The sequence below is a fragment of the Dromiciops gliroides genome, chromosome 3, assembly GCF_019393635.1.
Source record: "Dromiciops gliroides isolate mDroGli1 chromosome 3, mDroGli1.pri, whole genome shotgun sequence".
Classification (NCBI taxonomy): Eukaryota; Metazoa; Chordata; class Mammalia; order Microbiotheria; family Microbiotheriidae; genus Dromiciops; species Dromiciops gliroides.
This window is the reverse complement of record NC_057863.1, coordinates 629028572-629050506: the sequence shown is the minus strand read 5'-3', so window position 1 is coordinate 629050506 and position 21935 is coordinate 629028572. Positions and strand designations below refer to the sequence as shown.

Below are 21935 nucleotides of genomic sequence, written 5' to 3'. Positions count from 1 at the left end.
GAGTCTTTGATCTCCAGGTCAACCTTGACTTTGGTGATCCTAGACAGTCAGGATTCATCAGGTCCAAACCAAGCTCCCTTCCACAAGAGAAAATCCCAAGAATGTGTGCTGAAGGTTGCCTAACATCTTCTTTTCTTTAGGATCAGTCCGGCATTTCAGTGTCTTCTCAACCAGAAGCTACATTTCGTTTTGATTCGACTTCTGTCTTCTGAAGGAGATCTGACAACCAGAATAATGAAGGACCTTTGTTTTATGCAATATGAGGGTTGGTGGAAAGACTTAGGGAGAACAGGATCCTAGAGCCGTAACTAGGGTGGGGCCTCTGGGGCTTTGCTCTATGGTATTGAAATTTAAAGGACCTGAAAATTTATATTACATGAGCCACACACTACTACTTCCCTGGTGGTGGTCTCCTCAGCAATGGACTTAAGATGCTCCATAGGGCAAGGATCTTGCCTTACCCATGGTTGATTAGAGATCCATTTCTGGTTTGTGCTGCTTGCCCTGGGTGTCAGAATTGCTAGTCCTGTCACTGTCAGTCACTCCCCAAAGCTGGATTCTTGCTTGGAATCAGTGTCATAGAGAGATCAGCATGACCTTCCCAGGGTCACCATATGAGCCCTCCCTCCCACCCCCTCTCTATATGCTTGTGGCAGACAGCTGCTGGCGTCATGGTTGGTGGGTGTACTCTCTGCTGGAGTTGTTGGGTACTTTTTTTGTTTACTGTTCACTGTTAACAACAGTAATTACAGTATAGTTGTGAGATGAAAACATGACTAAATTATGACAGTACTTGTGTAACAATCTCTTAAAACTGACTCGGAAGGCAACAGCTGCACAATTAGGCTATAAATTCTCTTAAATGAACTTGTCGGTGGAAATAGTACCTGTGTGGCAGTGTTTTGTAAGAGATAACTAGACTTAATGGGCTTGGTGAGGGAGCATCGAGAAGAGCCTCGTAAAAAAAGAAACTTTGTTCTTTGTCATAAACCACTTGTTCTCTTATAAAAACAAAGGGCTCAGTGTTGGGCCATTAACTTTCTCTCTCTTGTTGTGGGACAAGCAGCACCAAAGCATCAATTTGACAAGCATCAAGGATCTTCTTCCACCTTACGGTGAACTCTCTGATCTGAAGGAGAGGGGGAGAGAGAGAGAGAGAGAGAGAGAGAGAGAGAGAGAGAGAGAGAGAGAGAGAGAGAGAGAGACAGAGACAGAGACAGAGACAGAGACAGAGAGACAGATGGAGACAGAGACACAGAGAGAAAGAGAGAGAGAGAGAGACAGAGAGAGAGACAGATGGAGACAGAGACACAGAGAGAGAGAGAGACAGAGAGAGAGACAGAAAGACAGGGAGCGATGGAGAAAGTGGAGAAGGTAATAAAAGAATGAGAAAGAGAAAAAGGAGAAGAATAGAAAAAAGAGAAGAGGGGAGTGAGAGAAAGGTAAAAGAGAAAAAGAAGAGATATAGAGAGGAGGAAAGGGAGAGAAGGAGAGTGATGGATGGAAGGGAGAGAAGGAAAGAGTGAGAAACAGAAAAATAGAAAAAAGAGAAGAGAAGAGATAGGGTAGAAAGAAGAGAGAGGAGAGAGAAGGAAAGAAAAAGAGAAAGAAGGAGAAAGAGAAGGAGAAGGAGGAGGGGGAGAAGAAGAAGGAGGAGGAGGAGGAGAAGGAGAGAAAAAGATAGAGGGAGAGAGAGAGAAGCCCTAAGGAGAAGTACTGCTAGTGGCAGTAGAGGAGGGAAGACTGGCAGGGGGAAGATTCATGGGGGTATATCAGTGGTGGCTGATGTGAGGTCAAATGTAACCTCACATAAGTTCTCAGGTGGCCATACATACCTTGTTGAATGGTACTCCTCAGAGAGGTGAGGTGATGGGGATATGGACAGAGGGAGGAGAGGTTGTCAGCAGCTGCCCTAGCTTTCAACAACACTGGTCCTTAAAGATAAAAAAGACTTAAATAGCCTGCATTGGAAACTGGATTTAGTTATGGGAGCTATTCAGAATTAAATGGGGAACTAGGGATGTTTAGCCTGGAGAAGAGAAGACTCGGGGGGCACATCAGAGCTGTCTTCAAGTATTTGAAGGGCTGTCACATGGAAGAGAGATTAGATTCATTCTACATGGCCCCAGAGGGCAGAACTGGGAGTAATAGGCAGTTTGCAAAGAGGCAAGTTTCTCCTTGATGCCAGGAAAAAAAACACCTCAAAACTTCCTACCAATTAGAGGTATCTAAAAGTAGAATGGGTTTCCTAGGGAGGCAATTGGTTTCCTCATACTAGAAGTCTCTAGAATACTTCCTTGTCAGGTGGAAAAGAAACATCAAACTCCTGGCAAACTCCTGGGTGAGACATGAACCAGATTAATAAACTATATAAAATGGGGGCAGCTAGGTGGCGCAGTGGATAAAGCATGGCCCTGGATTCAGGAGGACCTGAGTTCAAATCCAGCCTCAGACACTTGACACTTACTAGCTGTGTGACCTTGGGCAAGTCACTTAACCCTCATTGCCCCACCAAAAACTAAAACAAAACAAACAAAATTAAATATACAAAATACAATCCAACATGTAGCTCCCAGGGATCCATTTCTATTTGAGTTTGATACCACAGCTATAGAATATATTCTGTCTTAGAATAGAGGGCCTCGATGTCCCTTTTGAATGTGAGACTCTGTGGATTCTGAGGGCTGGTGGAAGCTTGATTGACAATCTTATATTTATTTAGGGTAAAACCTTGGCTCTCATTGACCTAGAAAACTTTCCTGTTAGGATATCCACTTGTGTGTGTGTATTTATGCATGTATGTATCAGCATGCATTCATGAATGCATTAATTCATTCATCATTATTCCACCCCTTAGAAGGAAGTAAACCCATTTTGCGTGGTAAGTTACAGATATGTCCCAGAGGTATCATTCTATGATAACAGCCTACCTATGTCTCCTTTGTTCTTTGGTTGATCTCTGTTCCGGAACAGTCCAGGGGTGGTAGGTGGAGTGTAGTAGTTGTGAGATTTCCTTTGTGGTTGTTCAGTTGTTTTAGTCATGTCTGACTCTTCATGACTCCATTTGGGGTTTTCTAGGCAGAGATGCTGGAGTGGTTTGCCATTTCCTTCTTTAGCTCATTTTACAGATGATTAAATGGAGGCAAACATGGTTAAAGTGACTTGCCCAAGGTCACTCAGTCACTAAGTGTCTGATGCTGGTTTTGTACTCAGGAAGATTTCTTCCTGATTCCAGGCTCAGCACTCTATGTACTATGGTACCCCCTCACCCTTATTGTCCTCTTAAGTTGGGACTAGAGTTGGCTCTGACTTCAGGAAAAGAATTGGCTTGCTATTCATAGAGTTTGGAGCAGTCGTTTGGATCAGAGATAACTGAATGTTACAGGTGGAAGGGGTGCAGGAGAACATGGGAAACAACATGGTGGAGGGGAAAGAATGCTGGATGAGGAATCAGAGGCTGGGTTCAAAATCTGGCTCTGCCTCTTGCTGCCTCTTTGACTTTGGGTGACCATGTTACCTTCTCTGTGCCTCATTATTATTCTCACCTGTAAAATAATGAGGCTGGTTTAGATAACCTCTAAGGTGTCTTTTAGAGCTAAATCAGCCAATCAATCCACATTTATTAAGCACCTATTATATGCCTGGCACCTTGCTACCACAGAGGATACATAAAAAACCAAAGAGACCCTACAATCTAGACCCAAAGTCAACATGGCATAGTGGATAAAGGGCCAGTTAGCCTTGGAGTTCAGAGGACCCAGGTTGAAATCCTGCCTCTGACATAGTAATGGCCACATCAGTACCCTAGCCAATTCTCCAGGTTGCAGTTGGGTTGGCATTCTACACGGGTACATTTTTTAATAGTATGACTTAGAAACATATGGACATATGAGTTAAGTGGTTTTGAGGAATTTTCAGAGCAGTCACTCCCTTCATTGACACTGATCAACAACTCATGGGGCAAATCAGGAGTATAGATTTAGAACTGGGAGGGACTATAGAAGTCATACATGCACCTCAAAGCCATCTGGATCAACCTTCCCATTTTAAAGTCGAGGAAAAGGAGACCCTTGGAGTGAGAGTGACTTGCCCAGTGTCACTCCATAGGTTGGGATTTGAACCTAGGTCCTCTGACACCGTGGTCTCTACCATGCCACATTGCTTCCCTACTCATGGAATCCGAGAATCATAGACTTGGAGAGCCACAAGGGAACTCTGTAGTCCTCTATTTCAATTCATCGGTGAAGGAAGGAAGTCCCACTAGAGCGTCCCTGACAGGTGGTTGTCTGATGCTCTCCAAGGAGAGGAGACTTGACCTCTTCCTGTGGTGGCTCATTCTTCTTTAGGACAGGTCTAATTGTTGGGCAGCCTCCTTTCCCCCCATCAAGATTAAATAAACCTCTTTTAATCCTATCCAAACAGAACAAGTGTAGTCTCACTTCTGTGGGACCATACAACTCTCATATTACAGATGAAGAAACTGAGGCTCCCAGAAGTCACTGAAGCTCCAGAGCTATCTAATATATAACTGATCTTGGACCCAGATCTAGCTTTTCAGACTCCAGCACCAAAGGTCTTGGTACTACCCCACATACTCCCATCCTGGCTTTAGAAATCAATAACGCACCAGGTCATAGTTGCATTTTTCCATCTCTTGGAACAAGCCACCGGTCTGTTCTTGCCTGGGGAGCCGCCAGCACCTCAGCTCACCTACTGCTCCCTACACTGCCAGGCTTCCCTGGAAGCCCCCCTGAGCTGCACCAGGATGCTAATTTACTTGAGCACAATTCCAGTGCATCCCTCTGTGGCTGCAGAGATGCTGCCTAAATCTCCCTGAATGAAAAATTAAAAGCGGGGGGGGGGGGGGGAGAAGAGACCGAGATGATGATTCTTTTATGTAACACCTGCCGCCTTATGTTTTCTTCCTCTCTACCCCACCCACCAAAAAAAGAAAGAAAGAAAAACAAATCATTGTAGCTGGGAAACTGACTGGAAGCAGGTAGAGCCCAGCTCAGCCTTTGCAATTTGTGGAACAAACAAGGCCAAATGTAAACCCCAGATGAGGTATAAATCTGTCAGAGGGAAGCCAGAGCCACGATGATATCCAAGTGCTGGGCCTGCAAAGGTTTTAGGATTCAGCCAGGGCTGGGGCCTTCTGTCTCAACAGGCCAGATGGCGGGCAAACAGCTGGACCTTTCTTCCCAGACCTCTTTCCTCAGACCTCTCCACCCATCCAGCTTCTGGAGAGCAGAGCATTGGCCTTCCTGCCTCTGTCCTATTAAGGAGGATGTCACCTGGGAAATCCATTCCCAGCACCCTCCTCTCTGACATGCAGTCAAACTGAGGCATTTACCTTAAGGGATGCCTTAGGCCTGCCCCGGGACAGACTGCCTTAGAAACCTTCCAAGCATATCTCATTCCAGCCTTGCCTTCCCGGTCTGTCAACCTGGAGGGTGGTCAAATACAGTATTTATTTTTTTTAATTAAGCAGTCTTGCAATGTGTCTTACCCTCCAGAGCTTTGAAGCCCAGTGTTATAAGTCGCTGGAAGTTTTTTTTTTAATTTTTTAAGCGGATAGTAAAATTAAGCAGTTATTAGTATTCACGAAAAATGCTTGTGGCAGCCTTCGCACACGTAATGAGAAACCACCTGCAGTTCAAAGCAGTACTTGATAATGCTGTAATTAGATTTGAGATGCAAAAAAGCTCATTAAAATTAAATAACATATTTGTCACTGTTTTAAGAGGTACAGATTGCCAAGAACCATGCTGGTCTCTTGACCTTGAGTGTTTTGGCAGAGTCCTTGCTGCCGATTCCAAAATCAAACCACTGACTGCAGAAAGCCCTGGAAATGGGCTTGTCTTCTGTTCACCTTGGACTCACCAGCCATGTTCATGGATTGAGAGGACTTGAAAATTCTGACGCCATGGGTGGGACTCACTATTCAGTGGCTGCAGAGATGTGGAAGAACTTGGTGCTAGAATAATCATTGAGCCAGCCATTCCAAGGAGTGGAAAGCTAGAAGTGGTCTTGGACCCAGGGTGGGATGAACCTTTGTGACTCAGAAAGGTCATACCAGGAGCCCAACATGTCCAGCCTCACTGGGCTCTGCAGTGGTAAAGGACTTAAGCAGCATAGGTTTCCTGTTTATAGATTTGTGGGCAGAGGAGATAAGATTCCCCACACCCAGTACTCCATCTCCCATCACCATGCCTTGGGGAGAGGATTCTCTATGCCAATAGAACACTCCCTCCTCACCTCTACCTCCTAGCATCTCTACCTTTTATCAAAGCTCCACTCACGTGCCATCTCCTATGTCAGGACTTTCCTGATTGTCCCCAGTTTCTGGTATTCTTTCCCTTTTGGAATTATTCTGTATAACTTTGTCAATGAGACACAATATGGCTTACTGGTTTGAGGGCTAATCTTATAGTTGGGAAGGCCTGTTTCTGAAGCACACTGACTTTGTAGCCATGGCGAGTCACTTTATTGTACTCCTGTGTAATTCTTCAAGATGTAAAGTGAGAGGATAATTGCTTATCTGCATCGGTGGAGGGAGTTTTCATACTGGGAGTTCATCAGCAATGGCCCCAAAGTGAAACAAAACAAAAAGCTGTTTCTATTCCATATTTATTAATGTTCATGTCGTATCAATAGAATGTAAGTTTCTCAAAGTTCTGTCCTACAGTCACTCAACAAGCATTTATGAAGGGTTTACTGGGAATATAAGGAAAGGCAAAAACAAAGCTCTTCCCTCAAGCAGGTCTGGTTCTAATTGGAACTGTCTTTATATCATCAGCATTTAAAACAGTGCCCTGCACATAGTAGGCACTTAATAAGTACATGGAGGCAACTAGATGACTCAGTGGATAGAACACTGGGCCTGGAGTCAAGAAGACCTGAGTTCAATTCCAATCTCAGACATATACTAGCTGTGTGACCCTGGGAAAGTCACTTAACCCTGTTTGCTTCAATTTCCACATCTGTAAAATGAGCTGCAGAAGGAAATGGCAAAACTACTTTAGTATCTTTTCAAAGAAAACCCCCAAATGATGTTATGAACAGTTGGACATGATTGAACAATAAGTGCTCATGGAATTTTGTTGATGATTTCAAGGGGAAATAATGACAATTACATAAAATGCTTAAGTATTCACTCAGTACCAACTATATAACAAGAAGTGAATATCAAATGAGGTATTAATCTGGGTTCAAATCCTATTCTTATGCTTAATTGTATGAGCTCAGGTAAGTCTCTTCATCTTTTTGGTGCTCAGTTTCCTCACCTGCAAAATGGAGGGATTAAACTAGATGGCCTCTATGAGTTTCCTTCCAGCTTTTTTAATGGTTCCTGTAGAGAAGATACTTATTGGGGAAGATAAAAAGAGAGAGACAGAGAAAGACAGAGAGGAGAGAGACAGAGACAGAGACACACAGAGAGAGACAGAGAGAGACAGAGAGACAGAGAGAGAGAGAGAGAGAGAGAGAGAGAGAGAGAGAGAGAGAGAGAGAGAGAGAGAGAGAAAACTGGGCCCATCTTCCCTTCAAAGGAGACTCACTTGCAATGACCTTTATCACGTTTTTAACATTTTGAGCTGATTGATTAAATTGATCCAAGGAAAAGTTTTAACATTCCAAAGGACATAAAAGCTATAGGCCTTGGCCCAATTTGGAGATTTGGGAAATTTGTTACAAAAGAGGGTTAGAATGATTCTCTCTCACTTGGAAGAAAGACAGACTCTGGAAGGTGTAGAGGGAAAGGGAGCCTGTTTGGATGGCCAGGGTTGAGGAGTTACAAGCAGCAGTGTGAGGAGGTGTTGCAAAACTTCAGCAGAGGAACCCCCTGCCATTTGCAATTGTTGCCTGAAGGGCCCTCCATCATCTGGTCTTCAGCTGCTTACCTAACATTATTCTCTGCCCCTCCCTCATACCCAGGCTTTACTCTTCTCAGGAGAGTCCCTTGTTATTACGAGAACACATCACTAGATCCTTTTTAATGTTTATTCATTCAATATTTTCAATTATAGGCTTAAAGTTAGGTCTTAAAATTCAGAGCTGGAAGGAGCCTTTTTCCCCATCTACAAAATGCGAGTGAAAATACATACCCCATCTAGCTGTGTGACCCTGGGCAAGTCACTTAATCCTTTTTGCTCCACAAAAAAGAAAATACATACCCCTTCTGTAAAGGGAAACAACTTTGAAAGACTTCAGAAAATTCTTATAACTTGTGTGACCTTGAGCAAGTCACTTAACCTCACTGGGCCTCAGTTTGCCCATATGTAAAATGAAATAGATTAATATCTTTGATGCCCCTTTTAGCTCTATATTTTCATTCCTCTAAGATTGATGATGAAGCCTCCCTCAGGCTTCTTGGCAGAGAGATGATGGACTAGAGGTGCAGAGCGAGACATGCATTTTCAGACACGGCCAATATGTTGATGTGCCTTGGACAATATGTTGATGTGTTTCCGGTGAATATGCTTATTTGTTATGAGAGAGGTCTTCTTTTGGGGGTGGGAAGTGATTTTGTGAAAAGTGACAGATACATACACACAAAGAAAAGAACACCAATGAAACATAAAAAAAATACAGAGAAAACAAAACAAAATTCAGAAGGGGACTCAAGGAGGGTGGTTTTATTACTACCTTGTTAAATTTAATACACTTAAAAACCAAACAGAATATAATAGGTCAGAATTTTATATAATAATCTTTTTTTGTTTACATATTGAAATGTCCATGTCTGTTGGTAATTAAGTTCATAATAAAAAAAAACCAAAATGGAAATAAATAAAACTATACGTCCTTATCTACTTCATTGGGTCATTGTGAGGCAAGTGTACCTCACTTTAAATGCTGCAGAAATGGGATAGGCATCTCTGCAGGTGATGGAGCAGTGCAAGTTTTTTAGATCTGGGGGCTCTAGCTGAGAGTATATTTACTCTTAGGCTTCTCAGGAGTATTCAGGGGGTAGAGAGTTCTGTGCTACAAGGACTCTCCCCAGCTGTAACTTTTGGCATGTAGTTTATGGGCTTCTCAGGAGTGTTCAAGGGGTAGAAACTGAGCTTGATTTATAAGTAAGTCTTTGTAGTGACCTATAAACCCTTTTCTTTAGGGGGTGCCTCTACCTGGATTAAATGCCTTTAGAAAGAGACATGGTATCAGAAGTGTCATGTAGAAAGGTTTCTTGTGATGGGGAACATGACCTTTAAAACCCCCAGTACAAGAAATCAGAACTGCCAAAAGAAGATGAAGGAGGAGGGGGAACAAGAAGGCAGTTGAACTTAAAGCTTCACCTGCCTTGAATTTTTAAGTTTGGCTGCCAAAGAGTATTTGAATGCCTTGCCTTTAAGGGTTATTGGAGAGCCTAGATGCAAGTGCATTTAGGAGTGTTGCCTACTGGTATGTAACCTTTGTGAGGGCTGGGGCTATTTTTGCTATTTTTGCTATTTTTTTCCTTGCATCCCTAGTGCTTAGCACAGTGCCTGGAACACAGTGGGTGTTAAATAAGTGTTTGTTGAATAGTTTAGATTTGGTTTCAGTAACCCTTCTTCTCCTCCCAAGATTGACTATCAACCTTAGAGAATATAGCCCTTGGGACTCATGTGGCAAACAAAATGGTAGCAAGTGGACGATTCTGTTTGGATCTTCTTGCTGGTTGATAATGGAATTTGAGTATTAGGAGGGAACTCAGTGACCATTTAGTCCAACCCATACCTCAACAAGAATACCTGATAAGTGGTAGTACAGGCTGTGTGTGAAGACCTCCAACAAGGAGGATTCTACAGCTACTCCAGTCAGCACCTGCTGTCTTGGGACAGCTCCAACCATTAGAAAGATTTTTTTGACATCAAGTCGGAGGCTACATCTCTATAACTTCTTCTTCTTCTTCTTCTTCTTCTTCTTCTTCTTCTTCTTCTTCTCCTTCTTCTTCTTCTCCTTCTTCTTCTTCTTCTTCTTCTTCTTCTTCTTCTTCTTCTCCTTCTTCTTCTTCTCCTTCTTCTTCTTCTTCTTCTCCTTCTGCTTCCTCTTCTTCTTCTTCTTCTTCTTCTGCTTCTCCTCCTCCTTCTCCTCCTCTTCCTCCTTTCTTCTTTTTTCCTCCTCTTCCTCCTTCTCCTCCTTCTCCTTCTGCTTCTTCTTCTCCTTCTCCTCCTCCTTCTTCTGCTTCTTCTTTTGCTTTTCCTTCTCCTCCTTCTTCTGCTTCTCCTCCTCTTTCTCTTTCTCCTCCTCCTTCTCTGCCTCTGCCACCTCTGCCTCCTCCTCCTTCTCCTTCTCCTCATAACAGTATTTTGTTATTGTCCAGTTACATGTAAAGCTAGTTTTCAACATTTGTTTTCATAAGATTTTTAGTTCCAAATTTTTCTCCCTCCCCCTCCCCAAGACAGAAAGCTATCTGATAAAGGCTATATATGTACAATCACATTAAACATAGTTCTGCTACCTCTCTATAACTTCTACCCAATACTTCTAGTTCTGTCCTCTGGGTCAAAACAGAACAAGTCTTTGACACTTACTACCTGTGTGACCCTGGGCAAGTCACTTAACCCTAATTGCCTCACTAAAAAAAATGAAAACAGAACAAGTCTGATTCCCTTTTCACATGCTGACCCTTTGAATAGTTCTTCTGTTCTTTAGTCTAAACATCCCTAATTCCTTCAGTAGATTCATATATGAACATGGATTCAAGGTTCTTAGACTTGGTAGATGGAGAGAAGTTGGCCTCCCACTGACCTGTTTCTTGGAAGGCTCACCCTGAAGCTCTATATGGGAAGAGCCTCAGGGTGAAATCTCTGAGTGGACCCCAGCTCTTGGAGAAAGTAGTAAATGGCCAGTGGTATGAGGATCTAGTCTTGACTTGGGCCTACCACCCAAACCTCACGAAGAAAATAGGCTTGTATGGTCGATTTACTAATATTGATGCTCTAAAGACTTTGATGTCATGTGTTTAGGTATAGATTGGAGGAGATGGGCTTTGATGCATCTCCCAACTCTGAGGTTCTCCCCTTATTAATACATATTAGAATCCTTCTACATGGTCTCTGAGAATTACTGTGGATACCTCACCCCCCACCCTGCAATGATCCTGAGGAATAATTGGTGCAGAGACTCTCTGGAGAGTCAATAATAGTGAAAAAGAGACTGAGCTTAGAGATAGACCTATGTTCAAATCTCATTTCAGACATTTGCTAGTGGTGTGACCCTGGGAAAATCATTTTACCTCTCTTCTACCTCTATCCCTATCAGTTACCTCTTCTATAAGGTGGACCCTTCTAGGTCTAAAGCTATTATCCTGGTCAGGAGGGTCCTTGCACCACCATAGGCATATGGTCATTGGGCTGGCATTCAAGGCCTCTCCAGATTCATAGGAGCTTTCAGAATTAGCTAGGCATAGCCTTTGAGAATCCAGGGTCACCTCTGTGCCAAAGGGCTTATCTGGAAAACACCATCCCCGAATTAGCTTTCAAACTTATGGAAAGGAGTGGAGCAAGCAGCCAGAGTGACTCCCTGGAGGAAGTTCTCTGATGAGTCCTTCTCTGTACAGGACCCTGCTGTGGTAAAATGAGATAATATTTATATAAGTACTTAGCACAGTGCTTGGTATACAGTAGATGCTATATAAGTGCTTATTTCCTTCTCCCTTCCCCATGGGGAAAGTGTTCCACTGCTATTACCTGAGGTTTGATCTGAGCAGTTGCTAAGAGAGGTAGGGGAAGATGGGGATAGAAGGGAATGGGAGGAGAGTTAACTTTGGTTCTGTCTCATTCCCTGAGACCAGGTCAGTGTTTTTATATCTTGATCTGTGCTGTCAAGATTGAGGTACTATGGTATAAAGAGCTATGTGACCCTGGGTAAGTCAGTGAACCTTTTTGTGCCTCAAATTCCTCATTTGTAAAACAGGAAATTGGTCTCTAAGGTCCCTTCCAGCTCTAAATCTTTGATCCTATGAGTGTCAGGAGACCTGGGTTTCTATCTTGGCTGAATAAAAAAGTAGTTATTAAGAACCTACTATGTGCCAGGCACTATAATAAGTGCTAGTGATGTTGTTCAGTCATTTCAGTCATATCCTACTTTTTGTGACCCCTTTGGAGTTTTCTTGGCAAAGATACCACAATGGTTTGCCATTTCCTTTTTTTTTTTTTTTTTTTTTTTGCAGGGCAATGAGGATTAAGTGACTTGCCCAGGGTCACACAGCTAGTAAGTGTCAAGTGTCTGAGGCTGGCTTTGAACTCAGGTCCTCCTGAATCCAGGGTCAGTGCTTTATCCACTGCGCCACCTAGCTGCCCCCTGCCATTTCCTTTTAAAGCTCATTCTTTTTTTTTTTTATAGGACAACTTTATATTTATTTTTTACAAAGCACCATGTAGGACAGACCTAGTTTGATTTACACTATACACTTGTTTCTGAAAGTTGAATGTAAACTAACTCTTTTGAATTGAATTGCACAATCAGTGTATGAGGAAAGTTAGCTTTCTAAAACAAAATGATGTTGAACCTTTGGGAAAGGAAATAATTACCTCCTAATTTATCTGCTTCACATGCTTCACATTTTGAAGGTTGATACGTTGAAAAGTTTCATTGAGGGGCAGCTTGTTAGTACAGTGAGAGAGCACTGGGCCTAGAGTTAGGAAGATATGAGTTCAAATCCAGCCTCAAACACTTACTAGCTGTGTGACTCAGGGCTCCTCATAATTGTCTTAATTTCCTCTTCATTTGGTGGTGAATTCACCCCTTTCATTCTTGATCCCAGGAATTTGGTTTTCTTTTTGAAAATCAAGTTAACCAATGGTTTATCTATTTTATTTCCTCCTCTTCCCATGAAACCAGCTCTTAGTTTTATTTATTAGTTCCATGGGTTTCTTACTTTTTTTTTTGTTGGTGGGGCAATGAGGGTTAAGTGATTTACCCAGGGTCACCCAGTCAGTAAATGTCAAGTATCTGAGGTCAGATTTAAACTGAGGTCCAGGGGTGGTGCTTTATCCACTGCACCACCCAGCTGCCCCAGGTTTTCTCACTTTTAATTTAATTTAATTTAATTTTTTTTAATGTATGAGGTATTTTATTTTTTCCATTACATGTAAAGATAGTTCTCAACTTTTGTTTATTAAAGCTCATTCTTACAGATGAAGAAACTGAGGCAAACAGAGTTAAGTGACTTGCCTAGGGTCACCCAGCTAGTAAGTATCTGAGGCCAGATTTGAACTCAGATCTTCCTGACTGCATGTCCAGTGCACTATCCACTATGCCACCTAGTTGCCCTCATGCTAGTGATAGAAATACAAAAATGAGATAGTCCCTGCCTGCAGGGAGCTTACATTCATTCTAGTGGAGGAGCCCATACATATAGGGGAATGGTGGTCAGGAAAAGGAGTTTTGGGCTGGGGAGTCACCAGGATAAATCACACAATCGACAAGCATTTATTAAGCACTTTCTTTCAGGCCAAGCTAAGCTCTAAGAATACAAAGACAAAATCACAATGATCTCTACCCTTAAGGTATTTATATATGAATTGGGGAGGCAATAGGAATATTTATGACACATGCAAAGAAGATATAAAGCAGCTAGGGTGGAAGAAAGGCATTAGCAGATGGGATGGTGTGTTGTCCCATAAGGCAGTTGATTGGCCTGCCCTTTCCAACAGCAGAGAGACTGATGATGGCATAAACAGATGGCTGTCCTGGGTAACTGGCTGGATGGGAAGCGTTTCCTGGTCTACTTTCTCACCCCACTCTGCCAGTGGCTAGTGCTTTCTTGTTTCTCCAGTGCCTAGCACAGTGCCTGGAACATAACGGGTGTTTAATATATGCTTCTTGATTGATTGAAGTATGATGTGGTCTGGGACTGGTTGTGTGATCACAGGTAGGTTGTCTCACCTTTTCAAACTTTAGTTTCTTCACCTGAAAAATGTGGATAATAATACTTGCCTTGCCTACATCATACAGTGGTTGTGAAGAAAGCACTTTGTAAGCCTTAAAGTGATCTTTTAAGTAATTAATAATAATAACAAACAAATGAGTGAATGAGTGAAAAAATAACTAGCATTTCTGTAGCGATTTGATGTTTATAAAACACTTTAGAAATATTATTTAATGCAGAAATATGTTTAATGTTATATATCAGATTACCTGCTGTCTAGGGGAGGAAGGCAGGGAGGGGAGGGAGGGAGGGAGAAAAAATTTGAAATTTGAAATCTTATCTAAACTAAGGTTGAAAACTTAAATAAATAAATTAAAAAATAAATATGATTTAATTTGATCCTCACAGCAACCCTTGGAGGTAGGTGCTATTACTATCTCCATTTTACAGATGAGGAAACTGAGGACTTTTTCAGGGTCACACAGTTAGTTAAGTGTCTGAGGCAGGATTTGTACTCAAGTCTTCCTAATCTCAAATCTGGTATTCTATCCACTTTGCCATCTAGCTGCCTCTTAAGTGTGATTTACTATTATTTATGATGATTTTTAGCTGCCTACCATTGTACTTGTTGGTAAAGTGAGTTGTTGTAAATGGTCTTTGTTGTGTTGTTACTTAGGAATGTATTCTATACTTAATCTCTCTCTCTCTCTCTCTCTCTCTCTCTCTCTCTCTCCCTACAGGTAGGTACATGGCCATAAATAGAAGCATGATTGACCCCTTGCCTCACAAGTTTTGGTAAGAAACCCTGCAAATGTGAGATTCTGCTCTGCTTGTCTTCTGAGTTGTACAGAACTAGGTGGATTTTCTTCTCTTTGTCGCCCTGCCTCTGTTTGGGACTTTCTTGGTGGAGTGATTGGTCCAACTTCTCTCCCTTGTGGGGAGGAGTTCAGAAATCAGTTCACCTTGAGGAAAAGAATCATGTGGTGTCCAGAGCTTGCTGGGAGCAAGAGGAGTAGACTGACTTTCCCTATTCTAGCCATTTCTGCTTGGGAGCTGCTTAAAGGGAAGGGCAGGGTGTTTTTGGAAAGTCAAGTGTGTTGGGGAAAGATGAAGGGCTATTTCTCCCTCCCCCAGTGTTGCATGCCAAGGTCTGAGGTTTGATAAAATGTGGAATTGATCTTTGGGGATTCTGGCCAGTTCTGTTTTCCCTTCTTAAAACCCCTTTTATGTGAACTGTATGGCCAGAGGTGTGTGTGTGTGTGTGTGTGTGTGTGTGTGTGTGTGTGTGTGTGTGTGTGTGTGTGTGTGTGTGTGTACACCTGGAATACAGAGGTGGCTTTGTTTTTACCTGTGTTTCTCCAGAGCTATGCACAGTGCATGATACCTGGGATAAGATGCTACATGACCTCTGCTTTCCTTGCTGTAGGAAATCCTTGATGGGGAAAATTTGCTAATGCACATCAATCTTAGCTCTGTAACTTGTATTCTTAGAGCAGGGATATTTAACTTGGGAAAATCTGTGGACTTATTTAAAAAAGATTTTGATAACCATATTTCAATATAATTGGTTTTCTTTGCAATCCTTTGTATTTTATTTTATGCATCATTCAGAAAGGGGATCAATAGGCTTCACCAGACTGTCCAAGGGGCCAGTGACACACAAAATCACTTACTTAGAGTATTGCTTGGGGGCACTGAGAGGTTGTCATTCACACTGGGACACACAGTCAGTAGGTGTCCGAGTCTGGACTGGAACCCAGGTCTTCCTGCCTCAGGCTGTCTCTTGGTACATAGTAGGCAATTAAAATGCTTATTGATGGAGTGATTGATGACAAACCTGGCCCACCCTCACTCTGATGCATGGGAGGGTGAGGATCTAGCAGGCAGAAGGTTCCCTTTGGAGAAGCCTTATTTCCTCCCATGTCAGTTGTGGGTAGGGAAAACAGTCAGTGTGGATAGCCTGGTGGAGCATGAAGAACAGAGTGGCCCCATCGTTATAAATAAAGTTGATTTTATTTTTGGCCAAGGAGCACAACAGGCAGGTGAAAGGTAATGCATTTGCCCTGCCCTTCGGGGAAGGGAAATGCAGTTTATTAAACCCGCTAGCTTGGATGGGGTCCTGGTGCCAGGGCAGCAATGCCAGCAGAAGGGGGCCTTGCCCAGAATGGAAGCTGAGGCAGACCAGGCTGCCTTCCTTGGACTCCTGCTTCTTTAAAGGGGAGGTGGGGCTGGGAGAGAGAAATTAACAATTGCCCCGTTAGCTAATCAACAGTGAGGAGAAAGTCCTGACAACAGGCAAAGAAAACTTATCTGTCAATAAAATCGGGGACTTTTTATGGTGGGTTTTATGGGAACATTTTCACTTTGGGAGTTATTAGAGCTGATGCTGGCTGGGACAAAAGCCGCATTTGCATATCGCCCGTGATGGCGGCTGGATGAAACCCGGAATGCGGCATTAACTGCATAGCAGAGGCTCTCTCTGAAGCCAAACAGGATGACATTTACTGCGAGCCCCGATGCCGCGTGTCTGGCATTAGTTACTGCCTGTGGTGTCCTTCGGAATGTAGATTGTTCAGCCGTGTCTGGCTCTTTCTCCTCTCCTGGTTACGTGGGCTTCCTCCCATGGCCAGAGGGGAGCTTGGCTCTCCCAGTGCTGGGAAGGGATCAGGGGGGTTTGTGTAGGGATATGTGTATACATATACATATACACATACATATACATATACATATACATATACATATACATATACATATACATATACATATACATATACATATACATATACACATACATATACACATACATATACATACACATACACATATACATATACACATACATATACACATACACACATATACACATACACACATATACATACACATACACGCACATGCACATATGCAACACATGCACACACATGCACACACAGATGTATAGATGCATGTATATGTATAACATGTGTATATACACACATATCCTTCCCCATATACATGCATATGTGTATATATACATGCCTATGTCTATGTGTGTATGTACCTGTATGGGAGGGTGTGGGGAGAAGGCAGATAATGCTTGTCTCTGTCCCTTGTGGTTGCCTTTTGTCTAGGGGAAGGATATAGTCTCAGTCTTTGTGTGGGTTACTTTCTGTTTCTGACTTCTCTGTCTGTATGTTGGATTGTCTTACTCCAGTTTACCTTCTGGACTGTGTCATCTTTAAGGCCCTATTAAGTATAAAGTGGCACCACCTGCTTTTTTTTTTTCCTTTTACCATTTGGAAGTGGGATCTAAGGTCTTAGAACCAAAGCTGCTAGGGACCTGGGAGGACATCTTATCCAATCACCTTGTTTTAGAGAGGTCAGTAAATCAGCCCAGGAGCATTTACAAAGTGCTTGCTGTGTGACAATACTATGCTAAGTATTGGGAATATTAAAAAACAAGGAAAAACAGTCTCTGCCCCTGGAGGAGGAGATACCATGTAAATAACTAGGTATATGCAAGATATATACATGATTGATGCAGGTCATCTGGAAGGGGAAGCCCTGGGGTGGGGACAGGATGAGAAGGGCCTCCTGAAGAAGCTGGTACTTGAGCAGAGGTCAGAAGGAAGCCCGTGATACTTTTAGGAGGTAGCGGCGAGAGCCTTCTAGCAAATGCAAAGGCATGGAGATGAGAGATGGCAGGTCATGTGTGAGAAACAGTAAGTAGGTCGGTGCCTCTGGACTGTGGGGATTGTGGAGGTGACCAGGTACAAGGAGACAGGAAGCAGGGGAAGGGGCCACATTCTGAAGAGCTTGAAATGCCAAACAGAGGACACAGTATTTTTTTCTGGAGGTCATAGGGAGTCACTGGAACTCATTAGGGATGGGGACGCCATAGAACACACCTTAGAAAAATCACCTTGGCACAGGGGCGGGAGATGGACTGGTCTGGGGATAGACTTAAGACAGGGAGACCAATTGGAATTGTCCAGGTGAGATTTGAAGAAGATCTGAATTAGGATTACATTTGCATGAATTGAGAGAAGCTATCTATGAGATGCCTTGAAGGTAGAGATGAGAAGATTTGGCAATGGATTGGTTTTATGGGGTGAAAGTGACTGGATAAGATGATACCAGGGTTGTAGCCTGGGTGACTAGGACGATGATGAAGCCTTTGACAGTAACTGGGAATTTTATAAGGGTTGGGGAGATTTTAGGGAGAAGCAAACGAGTTCAATTTTGGATGTATTGTTGACTTTGGGATGACTGTGGGATATCTAGTTTACACAGTCCAAGAAGCAATTGGCACTTTGTGACTGAAACTCAGAAGAGAGACTAGGGCTGGATGTATAAATCCGGGAATCATAGGAATAGAGATGTTTGTTGAATTCAGGGGAGCTAATGAGATCACGTAGAGGAATGGGTATGGTAAGAGAAGAGCTGGTGAATAGAGTTATCATTGCTGTTTGTTGTTGTCCTGATGTGTTTACCAGAGATTTCTAGTATGTAGCTTGCTAATAACAATTTCCCCAATTATGGCAGGCAGGGAAACTCGGTCTGGTTCCCCGAGCAGTGTAACTCGGTTTCTGGGAGAGGCGATGTGGTCTAGTGGAAAGGACTGTGGTACCTGGGTTCAAATACTACTTCTGCCACTTACTACCTATATGACCTTGATCAAGTCACTTCCCTGCTCTGACCTTTAGTGTCTTCAGTAATGAGGGGATTGGGCTAAATGGCTTCTGGGGGCCCTTCCAGCCCTATATGTGCGATCCTCTAAGTCTTTGGGCCTCCGTTTTCTCATCTGTAAAGTAAGGGTGTGGGACTACATGACCTCTGAGGACCCTTCCCCTCTCCAGATCTGTGAGACTAGGATTGGCAGAAATCACTACCCTCTTTCTTGTTCCTGCCTCTTCCTTTCTGTCTTTTTGGGGACTTGGCCTCTATTGGCAGATACCTTTCCTTTTGAAAGTCCATCCTGGGGTCATAAAAATCTGACCAGCCTCGAAGACTCAGGCTCAGAGTGGTTAGACACGTGGTCAAATCTTCTAGAAACCCCTTCAGCTCCTACCCATGTCCAGGGAGAGTAGGTGGTCAGGCTGTCGAGCCAGAGACATATTTGTTCAGACAGAAAGCCCCAGCCTGTAGGGTTACTCAGTGACTCATCTCTTCTTAATCATGGAACTGTGTAAACATTCTAGAGGCCTCCTGATCTTCCCCCCTCAGTATTACATCACTCTTAATAACCAGAGGTCGTGTTATAAATATGCAATCTAATAATGCATTAACCTAAATAACACCAATAAATTGTGAGACTGAACACAGCCGCTGGTTTGTTCCAATCCTCTGAGACAGCCTTCTGGATACAATAGCAGGGCTGTCTCCCACAAGAGTTCTCTCTTGGAATGGGAGCTTCTTGTGGGCAGGAACTATGAGTTTTGCCCTTTTTTTTGTTTCCCAGTTTATAGCACAGTGCCTGAAACATAGCAAAAGCTTAAAAATACTTGTTTGCGCACTGAATGAGCAGATTCCCAATTTCCATCCCCTTCCTTGCTATCCTTTATGTATTGTCTTCCTCCATTAGAATGTAAACTTTTTTTTTTTTGGCTGGGCAATTAGGGTTAAGTGATTTGCCCAGGGTCACACAGCTAGTAAGTGTCAAGTGTCTGAGGTAAGATTTGAACTCAGGTCCTCCTCAATTCAGGGCCGGTGCTTTATCCACTGCACCACCTAGCTGCCCCCGCCCCCAAATGTAAACTTCTTGAAAGTAGAAACTATTTTTTTTGGCCTTTTTTAATATCCCCAATGTTAAGTACAATGCTGGGCACATTGTAAATGCTTTTTGACAGACTAATTCCTTAGGAAAGCTCTGTTTGTAGTGTGACCCCTGGTGAGCCCTTTAAGACCCACCAGCATCTGCAGAATCAGAGGATTTTGGAGTTGGCCCATAATGGTAAGAGAATCTTTTTGATCGTAGCAGTTTTCCAGAATTTGATTACAGGAGAAACCCATGACCTCTCTAGGTGGTTCATTCCTGTTTTGGACAGCTTTCACTTTTAGGAAGTTTTTTTTCCCCCTGACACCAAGTAGAAATCTGCCTCCTTCTAAATCTCTCCCACCCATTGCTCCCTCTACTATATGATTGCTCTTCAGATACTAAAAGACGGATGACATATTTGCATTGAGCCTTTTCCTCTCCAGGTTTTCTTCAGCTGGCTATCTGTGAGAGATAGTGGAAAGACCATTGTTATGGGCTTGAAGAGTTTGTTTTGGAGATCGGACATATGGTTTCATTGTAACAGGGACTTCCCAGATGAGGAAATTACCAAATTCAAATGAGTACCTTCTTTGTAACTTTAAATCCTCGAGATCTGCACAGGGTACTGAGAAGTTAAGTGGTTTGTCCAGGTCTCACAGCCAATATGTATCAGAAGTGGGACTTGAATGGGGTCTTTTTTGGCTCTGAGACTGCCTCTTTATCCATTTTACCATGTACCTCTCTTGTATTGATAGATGATGGGAAAATAGATGGGAGAGGTGAGATAGTACCACATTAGAAATATTGTGTTGAAATGAATTGTGGAGGATATTGAACACCAAACTGAATCATTTAGACTTGATTTTAGAGGCAGTGGTAGACCATTGAAGGTTTTTTTTTTCTTTTTCTTTTCTCATTGAAGGCTTTGGAGCAAGAAAGTGATAACATGAAAATGGCCATTGAGAAGGAGTCATTGGGTGGTGGTGAGCAGGATAGATTAGAGGGAGGAAAAACCTGAATTCAAGGAGATCAACTAGGTTCCTTTTAACTCTAGGGGTGATGTGATGAGGACCCAGATGAGGGGTGGTGGCAAGGGAGGTATGGGAGAGGGGGAGACTCCCAGGACCTTGTGGAAGGAAGAATCAATGAGACTTGGTGACTGAATAAATCAGAATCATAGAATCACAGAATTAAAGAGTTTAAGGGACCTCAGTGGTTTTCTAGGTTAATCTATCCTTGAAGAAGAATCTTTTCGATGGTAGTCCTAAAGCTTTTGCTTGAATATGACTAGTAAAGGAGAACTCACAACCTCCTGAAGTCATCCATTCCACTTTGGACAGCTCTGTTGGTTAGGAAGTTGTTCCTGATTTCAAGCTTAAATTGGTTTCTTTGAATCTTCCACCCATTGTTCTTAGATCTATCCTTCGGGACCAAGTTTTTGTCATTGTTCAGTCGTGTTTGGCTCTTTATGGCCCCATTTGGGTTTTTCATTTTCTTCTCCAGCTCATTTTACAGATGAGGAAGTTGAGGCAAATACAGTGAAGTGACTTGTCCAGGGTCATCCAGCTAATAAGTACCTGAGGCCAGATTTGAACTCAGGAAGATGCGTCTTCCTGACTCCAAGGCCTAGCACTCTATGTGTTATGGAGTCACTTAGCTCTTCTTAGGGCCAAGTAGAACAAGGTTAATCCTTCTCTTCAAAGTTCAGTTCAAGAGCCATCTCCTACTTGAAGACCTATTCGGATCCCTTAACTTCTAGTGTCTCCTTAGTCACATTTAATTTATATACTTATTTATATTCATGTTTTCTCCAATAGAATATAAGCTCCTTGAGGGAAGAGACTTTCATTTTTTGTTTTATTTTAATTCCTAGTGCCTGGAACATAGTAGACACTTAATAAATGTTTGATCAGTTAAAATACTTGAGGATAAATATTATATACTCTAATAAATCTTCTCTTGTCCTGACTAAACATCTGGATAAGAGACATGAAGGAAAAGGAATGGTTTTGTCTAATAGAGGCAGCCTGGTACAACTGAAAGAATATTGCCTTTGAAGTCAAAAGACCTGGGTTCAAATCCCACCTCTGAAGCTTACTACCTATGTGACTTTGGGCAAGCATTTAACTTCCCTGGGCTTCATCTGTAAAAGAAGGGAGTTGGACTAGATGAATTTTGAGGTCCTTCCTAGATTTATGATTGTATTTATGATCCATATTCACTGGAGAGATGCTTTGGGCAGTATGCCCTGGCTAGGAGAAGGCCAGAAGGCACTATTTCAGGAATTGAAGGCACTAGCAAATCACCCCACAAACAGGAAACAAATTGCCTACCCTGAAATGA

The 21935-nt window shown here is 42.7% G+C and overlaps 1 protein-coding gene across 13 annotated transcripts in view; it reads left to right on the top strand.

The window, feature by feature from the left end:
- Positions 1–21935, top strand: part of CAMTA1 (calmodulin binding transcription activator 1) — a 1311517-nt gene that overhangs the window by 230875 nt on the left and 1058707 nt on the right. The window contains exon 1 of one of the 13 annotated variants that reach the window (XM_043992688.1): positions 14634–14650. The exons of the other annotated variants lie outside the window; for them this stretch is intronic. The gene's annotated coding sequence lies outside the window, so the exon portion shown is untranslated. Of the gene's footprint in view, positions 1–14633; positions 14651–21935 lie in introns of those variants that run through there. 13 annotated transcript variants of the gene reach the window in all.